The sequence below is a fragment of the Pogoniulus pusillus genome, chromosome 17, assembly GCF_015220805.1.
Source record: "Pogoniulus pusillus isolate bPogPus1 chromosome 17, bPogPus1.pri, whole genome shotgun sequence".
Taxonomy (NCBI): Eukaryota; Metazoa; Chordata; class Aves; order Piciformes; family Lybiidae; genus Pogoniulus; species Pogoniulus pusillus.
In genome coordinates this window covers 4270999-4287996 of record NC_087280.1, presented here as the reverse complement: position 1 = coordinate 4287996, position 16998 = coordinate 4270999, and the positions used below count along the sequence as shown (strand labels likewise).

Here is a 16998-nt window from a genome sequence, read left to right as displayed (position 1 = left end):
GCATCATTTGTTTTCCAAAACAGTCCCATTCAGTGCCTTGCAACATACCTCCAGAAAACGTCAGCACCAAAATATTTCTCAAAGAGCAGAGAAACTTTCCAAGCATTTTAAACCAATGCTTTTATCTTCTGTATGTTCTAGGTTTGGGAATGTTTATAACCCGGTCATATGTACACTGCCATCAATGAAACTGTTCAAAGGCAGCACCAGGAAGACTCAGAGATTGATTTCACGGATCATTGGTCCAGGCAGTGTTTGTAAACTGCTGACCCAAAACCATGGAGAATTGCTAGGGCCCTGTGGATCGAAGGGAGACTCAGAGCTTGTGAGACAATTTAAATTGATTTGAAATCTGAGGTTAGCCTGTCAGTTTCCCCTAAAACTCTAGAATAGAGTTCATTCTAAATGAGTCATACTAGCCCACACAAGCAAACCAGCACGCTGTTCTGATTTCCCCTCCCTCCAAAAGCATTGTGCTCTCTCGGTATAACATTGCTGCACGAATAATTCAGGACTTGCCAAAAGCTGCCATCAAGCTCTAATTACAGCAGCCTTAGTCTGTATACTCTTAAATCAAACACAGCCTAAATCAGCCTGCTCAAACCAGTCAGTACTTCAAAGTCTCCAGTGCAGATTAAGAAATAAATCTCTGCAATAAAGTATTAGCTAAATCGGGCTGCTTCAGAACCTCCATGCAGAAAGAGCCTCATTTCCTTGCTGCAAGATAAGACTGTGGCACACACATGAAAACTGCTATACAAAAGAAACGACAAAGAGCAACAATTAATTTCGGCAAGTTATTTTCATGCAGATCACTGCTGCTAAACGTTTCAGACAACTCAATGGTATTTCCACTTTGCTTCTTTGGCTGCCGTTTCAAACTGACAAGTGAGACCGTTTGCATTGTCCAAGTTCATGTCACAGTCAGCATTCTGGTGAGCACACTATGCCCTGCTTTGAGATTTGTGTGTTTTACAGAAGTTAAAAAGAAGAAAACCACGGGGTCATGTCATTCTGACAATCACTCTCCACTTCTCAAGCTTTAGTCATGACCTGAGAATACAAGAAGACCTGAAAGCATGTTACTGTCTTGCAAAGAGCCTGTTTGATCTCTTATCACGAATAACGGGAGGTCAACAATGAAACTTGTAAAAACAAGCCTTCCTTACTGGAAGAGTATTTATTCAATGTCTGACTTGACATTTTAAGGCAGAATATTGCAAGCTCTAAAAAATAATTAAAAAAAAAAACAACAACAACCAAAAAACAATTTAATTTTGGTGCTCTTCTATCTTAAAACTGAAATTCCTGATTAAAACAATACGATAACTAAGAAGCATATTAAGCATCATCCCGGTTTCCAAGTTTTTCCTGTTGCTGAACAACAAAGAACTGAATTCCAAAGCTTACTCCCAAATCATATGCTAACTTGAAGTATTCAGCCCATGAGAAAAGCAAATACTCATCAGCAGGTTTGACTGCAAGACTCTGGTATCCAGTGTAGCTCTTTCAAGCCAGAGAGAAATATTTAACTAGCAAAATGTACAGTTGCTCTGAATAGACCCTGACACGTGAGCTGGCATGTGCTTTGACAGCAAGTTATACAAGAAAGATGACAATACAACAGAGTTACAAAACCAAAATATAGCAGTGCCAGGATAAGCCTCTAGAACTACCCTTGGTGATACAAAGCCATAAATCACTACCATTTGAACTAAAACCATAAAGCTCCTGGGAGCAGTAGCCCAACTGCTGCAGCCAAAAGACATGCCCATACTGTATTATGGCAACTAAATAAATATTTACCATAGCTGTTTTCCAAAGGCTGGGTTAGCAAAGTGAGTAAGACCAGAAGAGTGTTCTGGGTCCTTCTTTAAATGCTGGAATAACTGACTCCAGGCAAGCTTTTAGTTCTCTTGTTAAATGTGTGGATTACGGAGTTTTGGGTTGTGATTGGAGCTGATTGAAAAAGCCATTTCACACTACTGCCTATCTGATCCCAACACACGGCCAGCTGGGATACTCATTACATGTTTCCTCAATCAGCACTTCAAAGGAATAAAAAATTAGCAAACCAAAGTCAGACCAAATGTCTGGAAAGAGATGGGAACTTGAGTTAAACTCCCCAGACAGGTTCACATGCTGTGACGAGGAGCTTTTAAATCACCGTTAGCTTCTGCTACACTGTTCTGCAGATAAAAACGGCCTCTTCCTGAGATAGGAGTTATCACTGGAGATTTAACACTCCTTCCTAAACCAGCATTAAGAGCTGCTTCAGCACAAATGTGTCTGTGAGATACACTTGTACATGCCCAGACAAATCTGGGCTCACACAGTTCATAGGCTGAAAAGCATTAAAGAAGTGTCTCCTCTTCTAGTCAAAGTTTGCAGAATGTATTTTTTCCCAGTAAGACAAAAAAGTTGATTTTGAGATAAATCTTTTATTAACTTGTGGATTTCAGAACAGCATTGTGTGGAATGATCATGTCTGTCCAGACTCTTTGTGGCCAAAGATATTTACAATCACAGAATCAATCAGGTTGGCAAAGACCTTCAAGATCATCAAGTGCAACCTATTGCTCCAACCAATCTAATTAACCAAACCATGGCACTGAGCACCATATCCAGACTGTTTTCAAACACTTTCAGGGATGATAACTACACCTCCCTGGGCAGCCCATTCCAATGGCAAATCACTCTCTCTGTGAAGAACTTTCTCCTAACATCCAGCCTATACTTCCCCCGGCACAACTTGAGACTGCGTTCCCTGGTTCTATTGCTGGTTGTCTGGGAGAAGAGACCAATCCACATCTGGCTACAACCTCCCTTCAGGTAGTTGCAGTCAGTAATGAGGTCACCCCTGAGCCTCCTCCTCTCCAGGCTAAACAACCCCAGCTCCCTCAAGTCATCACCTTCTTCGTAGATGCCAAAGCAGACTCTTCAGCCCCAAGTTTGTTTTGTCCACTGGCCTCTAACGATGAAGCACAGAACAAATTGCTCCAAAAATTAGCAGTTTCCACATCTTCTGCCAATATCTTGTCCAGAATTCATAATTTTATGCAGAGCACATTTTAATTATTTCAAATTTTGCAAGTAGTAAGGAAAAGATCTTTTTCTCTAAAGATTATACATTTAGCCCTCCTACATGGACTCTGGGGGACTACAGAACTTACAGAGATCGAAGACAGGAATATGTCTTTGGTTTTACAGGGCTACGAGTGGAAAATACTTGACTGAAACCAAAACACAAACCTGAGGTCATGCTCAGAACTTGAAAAACAGTCATGTAATAAAAAGCACAAAGCTCAAGAGAATTGCTCATCTAAAAAATATGTTAAAAATACCCTTTCAAAAAGACATTTATTCCAATGCATCTTAAAGGGGCAGCAGAAATTATGTTCCCTCTACTTTCCCATTGTGTCCAGCTTCTACAAAAGGAAATGTTTATCAAAGGTCCAGCATACTCTCTGAAACAGTGCAGACATGGTAGGGTTGCACCCACTAGCACAGCAGCAGTAAGAAGAACAGTTACTACTGAAAAGTCTTCATTCTTTTCTCTTATTGAGAAAATAAAGATTTCTCATTTCAGTATTTTTTCATTTCAGATTTATACTTCAGCTTATATTTTTTATAGCCCTCATACTAGGGGCTGGATTTTTGACTCTTCAGGTACCACTGAATTAATTTCAAGAATCATATGCCTTTTGCTCTTGGTGTATTTTCTGTTCTTAAACGACACTGTCATGTAGACTCAAGGATATGAAAGTGATGAGCTAACGTGATGTATAGGGCGAGTTCCTTATCAGCCTGAGAAAGGCACCTTGTGAAGATATGATTGTCCATTCTCCTTGTACTTTTTAAGCTCCCAGAATACAAATTGAGGTTTAGTTCTAGCTCTCCATGTAACGAACAATTTCTTTTTTTTTTGCGGTGTGACAGCTGTCCCTTCTAAACTAGATAAAAGCACCACTGCCAAAGCAAAAAGCAGCATGTTCATGAGAAACTGTTAGAGGTATAGAATGACAACTGTACATGTAGGTCCTGTACTGAGTAGCCCGAGAAGGATACAAGGGTTGCTCAGACTATTAACTGTCCACTTGAAATAATTTTTCAGAACTCTTAGATGATGCAGGCAGGGCAAATATTTTACCATACACCATCCAATGAGCACACACATATCTAATACATATTTCTCTTCCCTGTGGAATGATTACCCCAAAAAAATCTGGGAAAGCTCAGAAGACTGATGAAAAAGAAACCTTGAACCATGTGGCAAAATCAACTGAGTCAAAAGTAGCTAGCATTTTCACATTTACAATAGCTATGTTATGGATATTCTGTAAATTGGCAGGAGAAAGCCAACTAAAACTTACAAGAAACCCTCTGTTGCCTCACATTCACAAAAAGGAAAGCAGCTAAGTTTTTAAATCACAATCACAATCGTTCTCATATCACATTAAGTAGAGACAAGCCCCTCGCTCATTACAAACAATAGAAAGCCAGGAAGACACTTCCAGCTGCTGTAGAGAATCGCTTTGATCAGGGGCTCCGCGGATGAGTGCTCATCTATAATGCATTCCCTAACCCACAGCAATCCTAGGATGTCTGGAAGAGCAGACCACATATTTCTGCCAGTACATGTTCAACCTTTTTTGTGGTCACTGTTCGAGGGGAAAAGTTCATCAACTTTTTTAGACAGCAGGATTAGGGTAGTGATCATGCTGCTGTACTCAGCACTGGTGAGGCTACACCTCAAATACTGGGTTCAGTCTTGGGCCCCTCACTCCAAGAAGGGCACCGAGATGCTGGAGTAGGTCTAGATAAGGGCAATGAAGCTAGTGAAAGAGTATGGAGAACACGTCGGCGAGGAGCAGCTGAGGGTACTGAACTTGGTTAGTCTTGAAAGAAGGCACAGTGGAGATATTCTGCGCAAGCCCCTGAATAGAGGTGGGAGTGACATAGGGGTCGGTCTTTTCTCCCAGTTAATAAGCAAGAGGACAGGAGGAAACAGCCTCAAGTTGTGCCAAGACTGGTTTTGGGTGGATATTAGGAACAATTTCTTCATTGTGAGAGTGGTTAAGTTCTGGAAGAGGCTGCCCAGAGAAGTGGTGGAGTCACCAATCCTGGAAGGATTTAAAAGCTATGTAGATGTGGTGCTGGGGGACATGGACCTGGCAGCGCTGGGTTTATGATCAGACTTGACTGTGGAAGTCTTTTCCAACCTTAGTGATTTTTCTTATAAGAAAAATTTCAGTGTGCTATCCACATAATTAAATTTCAGAGGCTACTGGCTGAACTTCCAGCCCCCTCTCAGTAAACAGTGCTCACCACTGAACATGACATTATTCATTATATGGATTAATATTTCCTTCTGCATTCTACAGATTTAATTTTGTTTGGATGCTTAATAACTTTTACACGAAGGCACACAAATTCAGCTTTCTGTGTAGACAGACTCTGACTTAATATGCAAAGAACTGCAGGTACTCAACTCTAGGGAAAAAACCCTCAATTATATAATATTTGAAATCTTCAGAAATCTAATTCCCATTTGTATTTAAATGCTGTTGCTTTGGTATTTCACTTGTTTACCGTTATTTCCCAGAAGAATTATTAGTGTATGCATGAACTTTCCATCAAGTGCCCTGGCAGCTGTGTAGGAATGTTTTAGAGCACACTATTAGACAGCTTTTTCCATAATGTCCTCTGCAGGGGGCTGAACAGGACCCCCGATAACCCGTGCTGGTTATCTTTTTCAACATGTTTCTATACAAGACTCTTTCTCAGTCTGCGAATTTGCCTTCAAAAGCTTTGTTGCTATCTACATTGTTCAGGAATAGCTCTGTTGATTTACACTGATAAACAAAGATAATGTACAACCATAAGCAATGAAGCCAATCTGCAAAGGACAGAGGAGGCAAAAAGCTTGCAATGTTATCACCATAATGGACTACAAATTAAAATTCACAGTGAAAACCAAAAACAAACCGGGGGGGGGGGGGAGGGACAGGAGGAGGGGTACTAGATTTTTTTTAATGCACCACTTCTTGCTATTTAGAATATTATGCAATCTATTGTGATGTGCAGTATTGTATGTGGAGTGTAGTTCGTGAATTGCATACTGATACTCAGTGGCAACTCCAGACAGGAACCTGATCCAGCCTCTCTCTTAGAAAACGACCACACAAACAAAACAATCAAGCACTTCTCACATTCCAACAAGCAGAAAAGCCGAGAATTACACAGGAGAACTCACCATGACCAAAGAGCCAGTACAGATGAGGAATCTTGGTCTAGCTGCTCTGCAGTCCCACCTTAAACCTGGGAAGCTGTGGTAGGAGGTTTTTCATGGCAACTGTTACTAACAGTATCTACATCCACTGCTGAAAACAGGTCTTTTAGGTACCAGAGTGCAACATTCCTTCTGATGTTACTAGTTAGTCCCTCCCTGAGCATCTCTCCTAAAGAAGCAGCTTTGGAAGAGACTGGCTCCCTCTCTAAGAAGGTAAGCAGGTTAAGTTGTAAGGAGCCGTGACCCAGCACCCCACCTGCCAACAGGTCCACGGAGCAAGGTGGCAATTATGATATGGCAGCCAGAACCAATACAGATTACAGGGTAAATGAAATACATGCTCAGCTCTTGTGCTGTCATTTTCTCTAGCAGGGACATTGCTTTTGCTGTTCAAGAAATACTGACTATGCAATATTCATTGGCACGGCAGCACTTCAGGCTTCAGCAAGTTCTGTCTTAACATGCCTTTGCTTTTTGCACTTTGCAAGCAATCTTTTCTAGGCAAAGATAGTGACCTGTCAGTATCAGTCTGCCTCATTTTCAGAAGACCTGCCACAATACTGTCCTGAAGCCATATACTGATATTTTCACTAGCAAACCAGGTGTGAGACTTTCTTGCTCACAACCTGAAAACTCCAGTCCTTTAAATAACCAAAACAAGGCAAACAAAAAAATCCCACCAAAAACCCCAACCACCTCACCCCAAAACCAACCCCAACAACAACTGCTCCCAACAGCCAAGCCCAAACAAACAAAAAACCCAACAACACAGCCCCCAAAACTCCACACCACCACGAAAACACAGATTTAGAGAAATAAAGCTGTAAAAGAGCCAACATTTATGTGTTGGATGTATATTTGACGCTAAGTTCAGCAAATTGTTCCAATGGCTGCACCAGGCTGCAAACTGTTGCCTGATCAAAGTGTGCCTAACTGATCACACAGAGTGTGCCTCACATTCTCTACAACTTTACTATGAGCTATCTCCCTGCTTCTAAAACCCAAGAATGTCTACAGTTTACAGTACAAAAGTCATTAAATAAACTCTTTTCCAAAGATCATTCCTAACAGCAGGAGTCACACTCCTTAACCAGATAGTTACAGACTTAAAGTCTGAGACTGGAGAATATTGTGCAACCTACTTTTTAAGCAAAACTACCCAATCTGGATGAGGAAGGCAGAGAAAGGCAATTAGCAAGGCTTAAAGCAAATGGAAAACCAATTACACAGCATGACTTACTCTTCCATGGAAAATGAATATACTAATATTTGCACTTTCTGAGCTTGCATATATTTCCATGAAACTTCAAAGTATATTAAAGCAATACTGATGTAATTCTGAGCCTTCACAGAGGCAATCAGTGATTTTAGTGGAGCTCCAAACAGGATCAGTGGTTACTCTGCACAAGACTATTAGGGGCTAGTAGAAAGGCAAAACTTGCCTGAGGGAGAGAGGTGCTACTTTTAGCTCAAGAGCTACAGCATTTGTTTTAAGTGTCTCTATCATGCTTGTTTCTGAATTTACTGCTTAATTTCAGGGGACATTATACATATTTTTGCTGTTCTTCCTTCCTCCTGCTGCATGAAAAAAGCCCACAGAAAGGTCACTAACAAGTATAAAAGCAAAATAGGATGCTCGCTAAGAGGCTACTTGGCAGCTGAGACAATAGCAAGAACATCTGTGATATGCACAGGAACTTAGAGAAAGAGGGACTATACATGTAAGAGGGTGTCTAGGTTTGTTCATGTTTATAGCCTACATTTAAATGTCTTTTAAATGCATAAGAAGGTTTTTCTGACAGTAAGAGCCTCAGAGATGGAAAACTGGATATAAATACATGGAGAATTTACATCTATTATATACTGTCATCGTCCTTTGGTGAGCTTTGTAGAGAAGCCTGTATAAACACAGGCTTGCATCCAATAAAGGACATTTTTTTGAGCAAGATCTGCACTTATTTAATGGCTTTACAAAAACATGCAAGTTCAAACTATGAATGTGTTGCTATATAAGTTTTGTACAGAACTTCTATCAAACCACACAACAACCCAAATCTGCTTAAACACCAGTAAGGCTACATTTGGCAAATTATGTGCTAGTAGCACCGTTTTCTGCAATAGCTCAAACTTTATGAAGTCACCACACTTTCTAGCACCACTCTGAACTGGTGTCTCAGACGAGATGTGAGTAAAAGCAGCATTGCTAGAAGCCTGCAGTGTTTAGCCTGGCAGGATTTTTATCCATTTGTTTACTGTGATTTCAAAAACTTCACCGAGACCATCTCCTGCAGTCAAGAGTGACTGCATTAAGAGGCTGGGCATTCCTCAGCAATTAAGTGCTTGTAAGGTTGACTGAATGCTACTTTAAGTAAAATGTGGGATAAAGCCTATAAATGGAAAGATTTAAACATGTATTTCCCAGGTAATGCTCCTGGTTGTTTTGCACTTTAAAAGAATAACGTTTTCCCCCAATGTTGAATGTTTTGTGTTGGGAGGAAATTAAACATCCCCTGCTTTAACCTCACTAAATAGGACTCTGAAGCAAGAACAGCTGTGAACTCTTAAGGCATCTGGAGGTACAGATAACAAATTAATTCTGTTAAATACTTTCTACACACTGTATTTATACATCTTCTAAACACAACCACAACTAATTGGTGATCTAAGCGCAGATGTTCAATCGACATCACTGCACTCTTTGTTACTGCTCGTGTAATTCGTGTAAAGCATCTCAGATAAGGTCAGACCCATACCTGGCAGGTATCAGTAGACAGCCTGGTGAGGGTCCTACTACTAGCAACCACTTCTCCAAGTACTCACAGGAAAAAAAGAAACTAGCCAGGTTGACAATTATCCACAGAATTGGAGACCGAAGCCATTTACAGGTTGATTACAAAAACACTTCTCCAAGTGGTGCAGTTTGAAACTGATTTATACTTTTCCCACATAACAATACATGATTACAGGGAGGAGAGAAACAGTGAACTCTAGAGGGAAATTCTATTGCTCTTGGTGTCATCTGAATAAACAAATGCAAAAACATTTGTGGTAAAGCTGTTTCATAACTCACTGAGCTAACGTGGTAATTTTTGGAAGAGCTGATGGGGTCCCACAAGAACATCAGTTGAAAGAAAGTGACCTCAGAGCTACACCCACTGCCTAGTTTTCCTCTATTCACATTTTCAACCACCAGACAATCTCAAATCAACTCAATACACTTAGAGTCACAGGGAAAGAAATTGCTTTCGTGACTCAGCCACTTATCTATCTTAGGAGAAAAGGAGGCTGAAAATTTCTCATGGTTGATAATTTCTGCTTATGATTTGGAAAACCCCAGAGGAAACACTGAGCCTACAATACTAAACCGCCATTTATTGAAATTGCAGCTCAAATATCAGACAACTAATTAGAATTGTTACCAAGCAAAATCAAGACATTAATCCCTGCCAGTAACACTGAAGAAATAACAAAGCTCTCCTATTTTTCTCAGTGTATACTGTTTACAGGTTCCACTTGACTCTGCTCTAAGATAGCAGAACTTAACCAGCTAGTCTTGCTCCAGTTTGCAGCCTGCATTTTCCCACTCTCCATCTAAAACTGTATGGAAATGCTACATTACTGTGCTGATACATATGAAACAGTGGAATTATTTCAGCCTTAAGCCAATGTAAATCTCAGCACACTGTTTAGTCCTTAAAGAGCAGTCCTGTGTGGAGCACTGAAGGGTAGGAGAACTGGTATCGTCAATTAAAACTGCTGACAAGTGTCAGTACCAGCCTCTCACAAGTGATGCAATCACAGCAGCACCAATGCTCCATCAACATCTGCTGGTACTAGCACGGAGAATCTGAAGCCTCTTTCCTTGGCTGTGGACTGGAGCCACATCTCTTCCAAAATCTACGCTGCTTTACAAGTATAGAGAAGTGAGGTTTGCCTCACTGGTGATTTTTGGCTGCCACTAGCAGCCAGGAAATGCTACACAGGGCTTGTGAATGATATGACATTACTTCTTTCAGTTTGCTTCAAGTAAAAAACCAAAACAGATCAGGATTTTTGTACTCTAAGTCAAAAACATTTGCAATCATCACACAAACAGAAGAAATATATGTTTTGGTTTTTTTTTGTTTCCCCATGTCAGGTGTTTTCTTTATGATCTCTTTACCTATCACACAAACTCCCCAACGTTCACAGTGCTTTTCACAAGTGTAACTCCATCTCCTCGTTTTACCTATGTCATTTGCATTTTGATACTCTGCCCATACCCGAATGTCAGCTATGACACACTGACTACACGGGAGAGAGCAGCTCGGCAGGATTCCTTAGGAGCTGCAGCAGCACAGGAAGTGGGAACAGTGTGGAAGCTGGCAGGAGACAGACCTCAGCTGGGATCTGTACCTCTCAATCTCCAGTTCAGAGCTCTGGGTCCTTTTTGAGGGCTGAGGAAAAGAGGGTCCAGCAGCCACACAGAGAAAGGGCTATTGAGTTACCACCACTTGAAACCCGATCTGGTCAGAAAGCAGCTGGAACAAGAAAAGCAGTGGCAAGGAGTAAAGCTGCAGGTCGCCTCAGCGGAAAGCATAAAGAAAACATGTACAGCTAGCAGGGACGGGAGAGTCCAATTCTAAAGTGGGACGAAGGGCAGCTCTAGGAAAACGGGAAATCGAAGAGCAAAGACTGAACAGGAAAAGGAAAGTAGAGGTAGAGGAGTGTAAATTCAGAAACAAGGCAGAGAAAACATGTTGGAACTTGTAAGATCGCAGTAAGCTTGTCACATATGTGGTTTTCCTAGCACGATACAGAACGTTAGCAGTGACATCAGTGTCTGTGACTCTAATCAACAACTTACAACAGTTACCTTGATATTCTACTAACTTTTTTAGGCAAGAAAACATTTAGGAGCCGTTTAGTCCAACAGCATCTCTCCCTCACTTTTTTAAAAAGGAATGATCCCAACCAATTCCTTTACTCAGAAAGTAAACAGAGAAGAATACAGATTTTGGTAAATATGTTTTCAAGGACATCTTTAAAGAGCTGGGAAGTCACAAACACAAATTACCTAAGAAGTTGAGATGGTATTTTTGCATCTTTGCTCATTCTCTTGATGAAGCAACTCTAAGACTTGGCAACACACAGAGAATGCTGTTGTTTCAAAATGTATCTGTATTTACCTACATAGTTAATGTATGTTCTAATATAGAAGGAAATGCAAGCTTTGGGTCCACGAGTGAAGCTTGATCTCTTATCAACTACTCATTTACACATGTATGGAGCTGGGTGAAAGTGCCTACTAGCAGAAAGGTCAGGCAAGAAAGCCTGCTAGCTCCTTGTTCTGCAGCTGGTGCCTCCTGCCCAGGCTCCTGAATCATACAGGACCTGTCGCTGCTGCTCAGGTGAGGAAGAGAAATTTGTGTACAGTCCAAGAAAGCCATTCGGGAAGCCTGTGAACTAAGTTATCTACACGAGATACCCTAAAAATAAGGTAAATCCATCATGAAATGAATACATGAGATTAATCATGGAAAGTTACTCATGGAAAAACTGGTAATTCACTTTTTGCATACTGCTACATTTTAGAGCCTAAAATGAGGTTTTCCCGCAAACACAGTGGAGCGGTAGCTCTGCCAGGAAGACACTTCATCTGGATAAATCATCTTAGCCTCTTTACAGACAAAACATTTTAAGACCATACAAAACCAGATTAAGAGATCTAACAACTCAAAGAGACCAAATAAAGCATCCACAAGTATTTCTTGCTCTGCTGCACCACTGGAATCAAACTGTCTAGGTGAGGTTGTAAGTCCAGCAAAAGTCACACAGAACTAAATGCATCTAACCCGTAACAAAGGCTGTTGTCCAACTGGCAGTTTTACACAAGTTTAAGTAAACTTTCTAACTATAGAACTTAACTACTGGAATTCCATAAAGTCTTGGCTTGCAGAACAGCTGTGAGTTCTTTCCTTCTTGCCTATGCATTGTGTGTATTATTTTATCCCCCAACATCCTCCAACGAAGTGCTTTAGGAGACACTGGACAGCTATGACTAGTAAGGGGAAAAAATCTGGAGCCCTTTAATAAGTGAGTAAAGAAGAATGCAAGCCACGTTCTACAAAATAAAACGGCAAGAGCCTAAAGTAAACAGAAAGTTCGGTTATTAAATAGGAGGTCAGAAACCCACCAGGCAACGCTCCTCCTCCCAGTGCTCTCCTAGGAGCAGCCTGGCCGTTTAGTGCTAGGTACCAGCTGCCTGCTAAGTAACAAACCATTGCAAGATATTTACACCGTTTCACTTGCTGTCGCAATGCAAACCCCAGTTCGGATTCAACTCCAGCCACAATAAAAACCGGCAAACTAACCGACTTAACTGAAAGTCTAGAATAACCTTCAAGAGTAAAGGAAGGAAGCAAAGCCTGAAGGCAGGCTGGAATGTGGCTATACACGTACACACTAACGCGTAAAGTCTTTCATGTCAGGAATTCGCGGTAATGACAGAGGGAGAAGAGCCCCGGCACAGACAGCATCCCCCGGCACCCGCAGCCACTTCCCGGCACTGCGATTCCTAGAAGGTGCCCGCTCCGCTCGGCGCTCCCCAGCAGGCTCCAGCACACCGTACTTAGCGCAGGGTCACGTCGCAAAACTTCCAGCCAAGGGGTCGGCAACCCCGGTGCTGCCGCGAGCGGAGAGGTTGTCGGCGGAGAGCCGGGGGCCCAGCGTCCGACGCAGCTAGGGGCGAGGGCGTCACACGACCCCGCGGAGGAGGGGCCCGGGGAGGCTGCCGGCGCCGGCCAGACCCTCTGGGCGCAGCTGCGACCAGCGGTCGCCCGCCGGCGCCGCGGCAGGACGGGGCGGAGGAGTGGGGAGGGACTCCCTCGGGAGATGAGAGCAAGCGGCGGTTGTACTCGACCGCTCCCCTCACACCCGCCGAGTCGCGCCGGGCCCCTTCCCGCCGCCCCCGCCCGGGGCCCCGCCGAGGCAATCCGAGCAGCCGGCGCGAGCTGGGACGCGAGGCCGCCGCCCCACAGCCTCCCCGCGCAGCCCTCTCTCACCCCCACCGTCGGACCGGCCCTCACCTGGCAGGGGACTCCCCGGTCCCGCGGCACCTCCCACGGACAGGCAACGAGGCAGAGACTGTAGCCACAGCTACACTGAGAAGGTTTCGCCACGGGCCGGCTGCCGCCGGGCCCCGAACAGAAAACGACTCCCGGGACGGGCTGCAGCCGCCGCGCCCGCGCGCAACAACTAACTCCGGGCGCCGCCGGCCGCGGCCCGGCCCGGCCCCGCCCCGCCTCCCGCGCGAGCACCCGCGGAGGGGGAGCGGCCCCCGGCAGCCTCGCCCCGCCCAGCGCGGCCGCTCATTGGGTGGCGAGCGGCAAGGGGCGGGGCGCTGCGCGGGCGGCGCGAGGCCGGCGGGCGGCCCGAGAAGCAGGCGCGAGGCGGCCGAACTACAGCTCCCAGCGTGCCTCGCGCCGCGCACCGGCTGCCCTTTAAAGCTGCCCCACACAGGTGCGCCTGCGTAGAGAGACGGTATGCTTCCGCTGGGGGTGAGAAAATAGTTCCTCGGGCGGTGTTTGAGCTCCTGCCTTGGGGCTGCTGAACGAGGGGCGTAGTTGTGGCTGCCTCTGACTTAGTTGCGGGTTTGTCTGTGAGGCTTTTTTCCCCGGGAAGGCCAGAAAGCTGCGTTGAGGCGGGGGCGGAGGGTTCTGTTTTGGCTGGGGACTGTAACGTGGCATTACGCGCGAGGAGGCGGCAGCGGCTGCGCGGGCTGAGGGGAGCGAGCTCCGCCGGGCGACCCCTCGGCCCCAGGGAGAGCTGCCTCCGGCAGGTCAGTAGGGAAGGCCGCGGCCGCTGGTCCTTGTCTTCTCATCTCCTAACCCGGGGAGGGGGAAGAAGGTGCTGCTGTGACGAGCAGCCTCGAGGCGGGGAGCCGTTCCCTCGCGGCGCTGCTGGCGGTCCGGGTCCGGCCTTACCCAGCGGTCAGGCCTGGCAGGTTTCGCTGCAGGCCTCCCGCCGCCTCCGCGCCCCGAGTTTACCGTCGGGGCGCCTGTGTATTGTGAGCCCACCAGTGAGAGAGGCTGTAGGGGTTCCGCAGCGCTCGCGTTGGGTGAGGGTGAAGAGCTGGGTGCAGGCCTAGGCACCTGGCCTTCTGTGTTCCGTATTGCCCTTATCTCTTACCTTGGTTCTTGCGAACTGATAAGAGGTAATAGTATTTGATAATTCTTTAGTTCTGTTTGTTTTTTTCATTATGGCCACTTAATATTCTTTTTGTCAAGCAGGCCGTTTATCATAGTATGGTTTTCTAATACTTTTAACAGTGATAGGTTAGTTGCCTTTTCCCGAGGAACTTAAGTTTAGTATCACTGCTTTGGGAAAAAGCCCCAGCCCAAATGAACACACAGGAGCCACCATTCATTCCAGTCCTCTGAAATGCCAGCGCTGGAGTGAAGCTGTCCGGGTCCCACTGCTCGGAGCACAGTGAAATTGCTAAGAGTTGTTTCATGTTGGCAGATCTTTGAAGAGAGCTCGAAATTGCGCTGGTTGTTGAAGGGAAAGAACTCCAAAATTATCTTGCGAGTGTGAAAGCTTGGTGTAATGTGGTGCTAACTTCGTGCTGTTTAGGAAAATGAGGGAAAGCAGGACGAAATACCTTTTATTCAGTAGGAAAAAGGAAAACCCTGGTCATAGAGAAATGGAGCTGCTACTTGCTAGAGAAGTGTCCTTCAGTTGTTTTTTGGCTGCACATGCAATAAAATAACCTTTTAAGCATGCATCCCACGTTTATGCATATTTATCAATTATATACAGATGCTACTATACTGGTATGTGCATTATAAAAAAGCATATCCAGAAATTAAGGAAGGATAAGGTAAAGATGAAATAAACACTACAAATATTATTTATTGTTAGAATCATAGAATCAACCAGGTTGGAAGAGACCTCCAAGATCATCCAGTCCAACCTATCACCCAGCCCTATCCAGTCAACTAGATTGTCTTGCATGGGTGACTCAACATAGAGATCACTGGGTTAGAGTACTTGATTTCAAATTTTGGTTAGGACTAGTCTTCTATAAACAAACAGAAGCTGGATGTCACATTAGTGCCACTGCAGGGAAAGTTCATCAACTTAGTTGCTGCCTTTTTTTCCAGGTAAACTCTTGTTAGATCTTTGATTTTTATTTTTTTTTCCTGTGGAAAGTGAGTAGTAAGTTGTGTAAGTAGATTGAGGTTGACTAAGGCTATGCAGTGACAGGAATGGGCAGAAAAATTGGGAAAAAGCCTTTTCTAGCAAGTTTTTGTTGTTCTGAAGTGATTATTCTTCATTTCATAGGAGCATCAACGTGACCAGCTGTTGAAAACAAAGAATTTTTTTTCATGACCTGTTTAGTTTGTGCTTTTTTTTTTAAAGGTTTGTGTGGTTTTTAATTCCAGGCCATATGTGTAGTGACAGCAAGCTTATCTTCTGATTGAAGCTATTAGTGAAATGTCATCTTATCTTTGTTTTCTCACACACCTACGTTATATGCCTGTTAGAAGGGATGAGGTACTTGGCATTTCTAGAGCTGTACCAGTCACTGGCAATCTACTGTTAACTTTCAACTCCAGGAAACTGAGGGAAAAGGATTGAAATTTTTCAGCTCCTCAGAAATATGGCATGTCTCAAAATAAAAGTGGAGATTACTAATTCCAAAGAGATCTAGGCTTAGAAGTGGTGCCTCAAGCAGAGTGTTCAGCTTAGTCTTATAATTTCAAAGTCAGCTTTTGTAGAGGATACTGGTGGTTTTCAGAACAGAGAAACTGAAGATTGCATGATCTGACCCCTCCATCCTGATTGTAAGTCAAATATCTTTCTCCTTTGTTTGCTTGTGGTGAGTAATGGGACAGGTGCACTTCCTAAGGCTCAGAAAAGGGAGAAGGAAGATCATGTTACTTACACATGTTTCTCTGGGACCTGACAATAAGATTCAATTCTTTTGTGTGTACCTGACTGTTAGGAGGTGTCTATAATAAGCTATAGTACCTTGCAACAAAATAGCCAAAATGAGAGAGATTCTTATTGACTTTCATTTTCCGTGCTTGAAGGACGTCTTCCCTCAGCAAACCCAGGCTTTCTGTGTCTGATAGCCATAATGCTGATTTCCCTGCTGCTAAACTTCTGATTGAAAGCAGAAGTTGTGAGCTGTGTCTTTGCTTTGTGCTTGCATCGCAAAGTTATACGTGGTATCAGAGCACAGGAATGGAAGAAGTTGTGAACCGATGTGTTCCAGTTACAACAAACATCTGTTTAGAATGTATGTAAATACAGAGTCATTTAGGATCAAGGTGTCCGCAGTAGACTTCTCACCTGCCAAAGCAAGCTCAGCCTTCCCTACTAAGTGCTTCTTTTTGACTAAATAGGGTTTGTTTTAGGGCAGGGTCTTAGATTTTTCTTAAGCTTACTACTGCTTGGAACAAAGGTTGTTTTTGATTACTGTGGTGTGTGCTGCGAGCAGCTGCTAGATGTTAGAGCACAGGTGAAGAGGCTGTGCTTAGAACGAAGGGCATACTCTTCTGATCCTGACCTAACAGGTGAACTTAAGTGGATGTGCGTGGACTGTTCTGAGGACAGTAGGCAAATGAAGGCAGGTAGCTGTTTCAAAGCATTGGGCAAAAGATGATGTGTTGTTTTCTGCCTGTGTAGTACTGATTGCTGAAAACTAGTGGTTGACAACA

The 16998-nt window shown here is 43.9% G+C and overlaps 2 protein-coding genes across 10 annotated transcripts in view; one reads left to right on the top strand and one right to left on the bottom strand.

The window, feature by feature from the left end:
• The window catches only part of PEAK1 (pseudopodium enriched atypical kinase 1), a 138940-nt gene extending 125385 nt beyond the window's left edge, over positions 1 to 13555 (bottom strand). For both annotated transcript variants that reach the window (XM_064157312.1, XM_064157313.1), the window contains exon 1: positions 13360 to 13555. The gene's annotated coding sequence lies outside the window, so the exon portion shown is untranslated. The remainder of the gene's footprint in view (positions 1 to 13359) is intronic.
• A 264-nt stretch (positions 13556 to 13819) lies between these two features.
• The window catches only part of HMG20A (high mobility group 20A), a 194620-nt gene continuing 191441 nt past the window's right edge, over positions 13820 to 16998 (top strand). For 5 of the 8 annotated variants that reach the window (XR_010305318.1, XR_010305320.1, XR_010305319.1 and 2 more), the window contains exon 1: positions 13865 to 14111. The gene's annotated coding sequence lies outside the window, so the exon portion shown is untranslated. Of the gene's footprint in view, positions 13831 to 13863; positions 14112 to 16998 lie in introns of those variants that run through there. The other 3 variants (XM_064157310.1, XM_064157309.1, XM_064157311.1) reach the window with 2 other exon arrangements.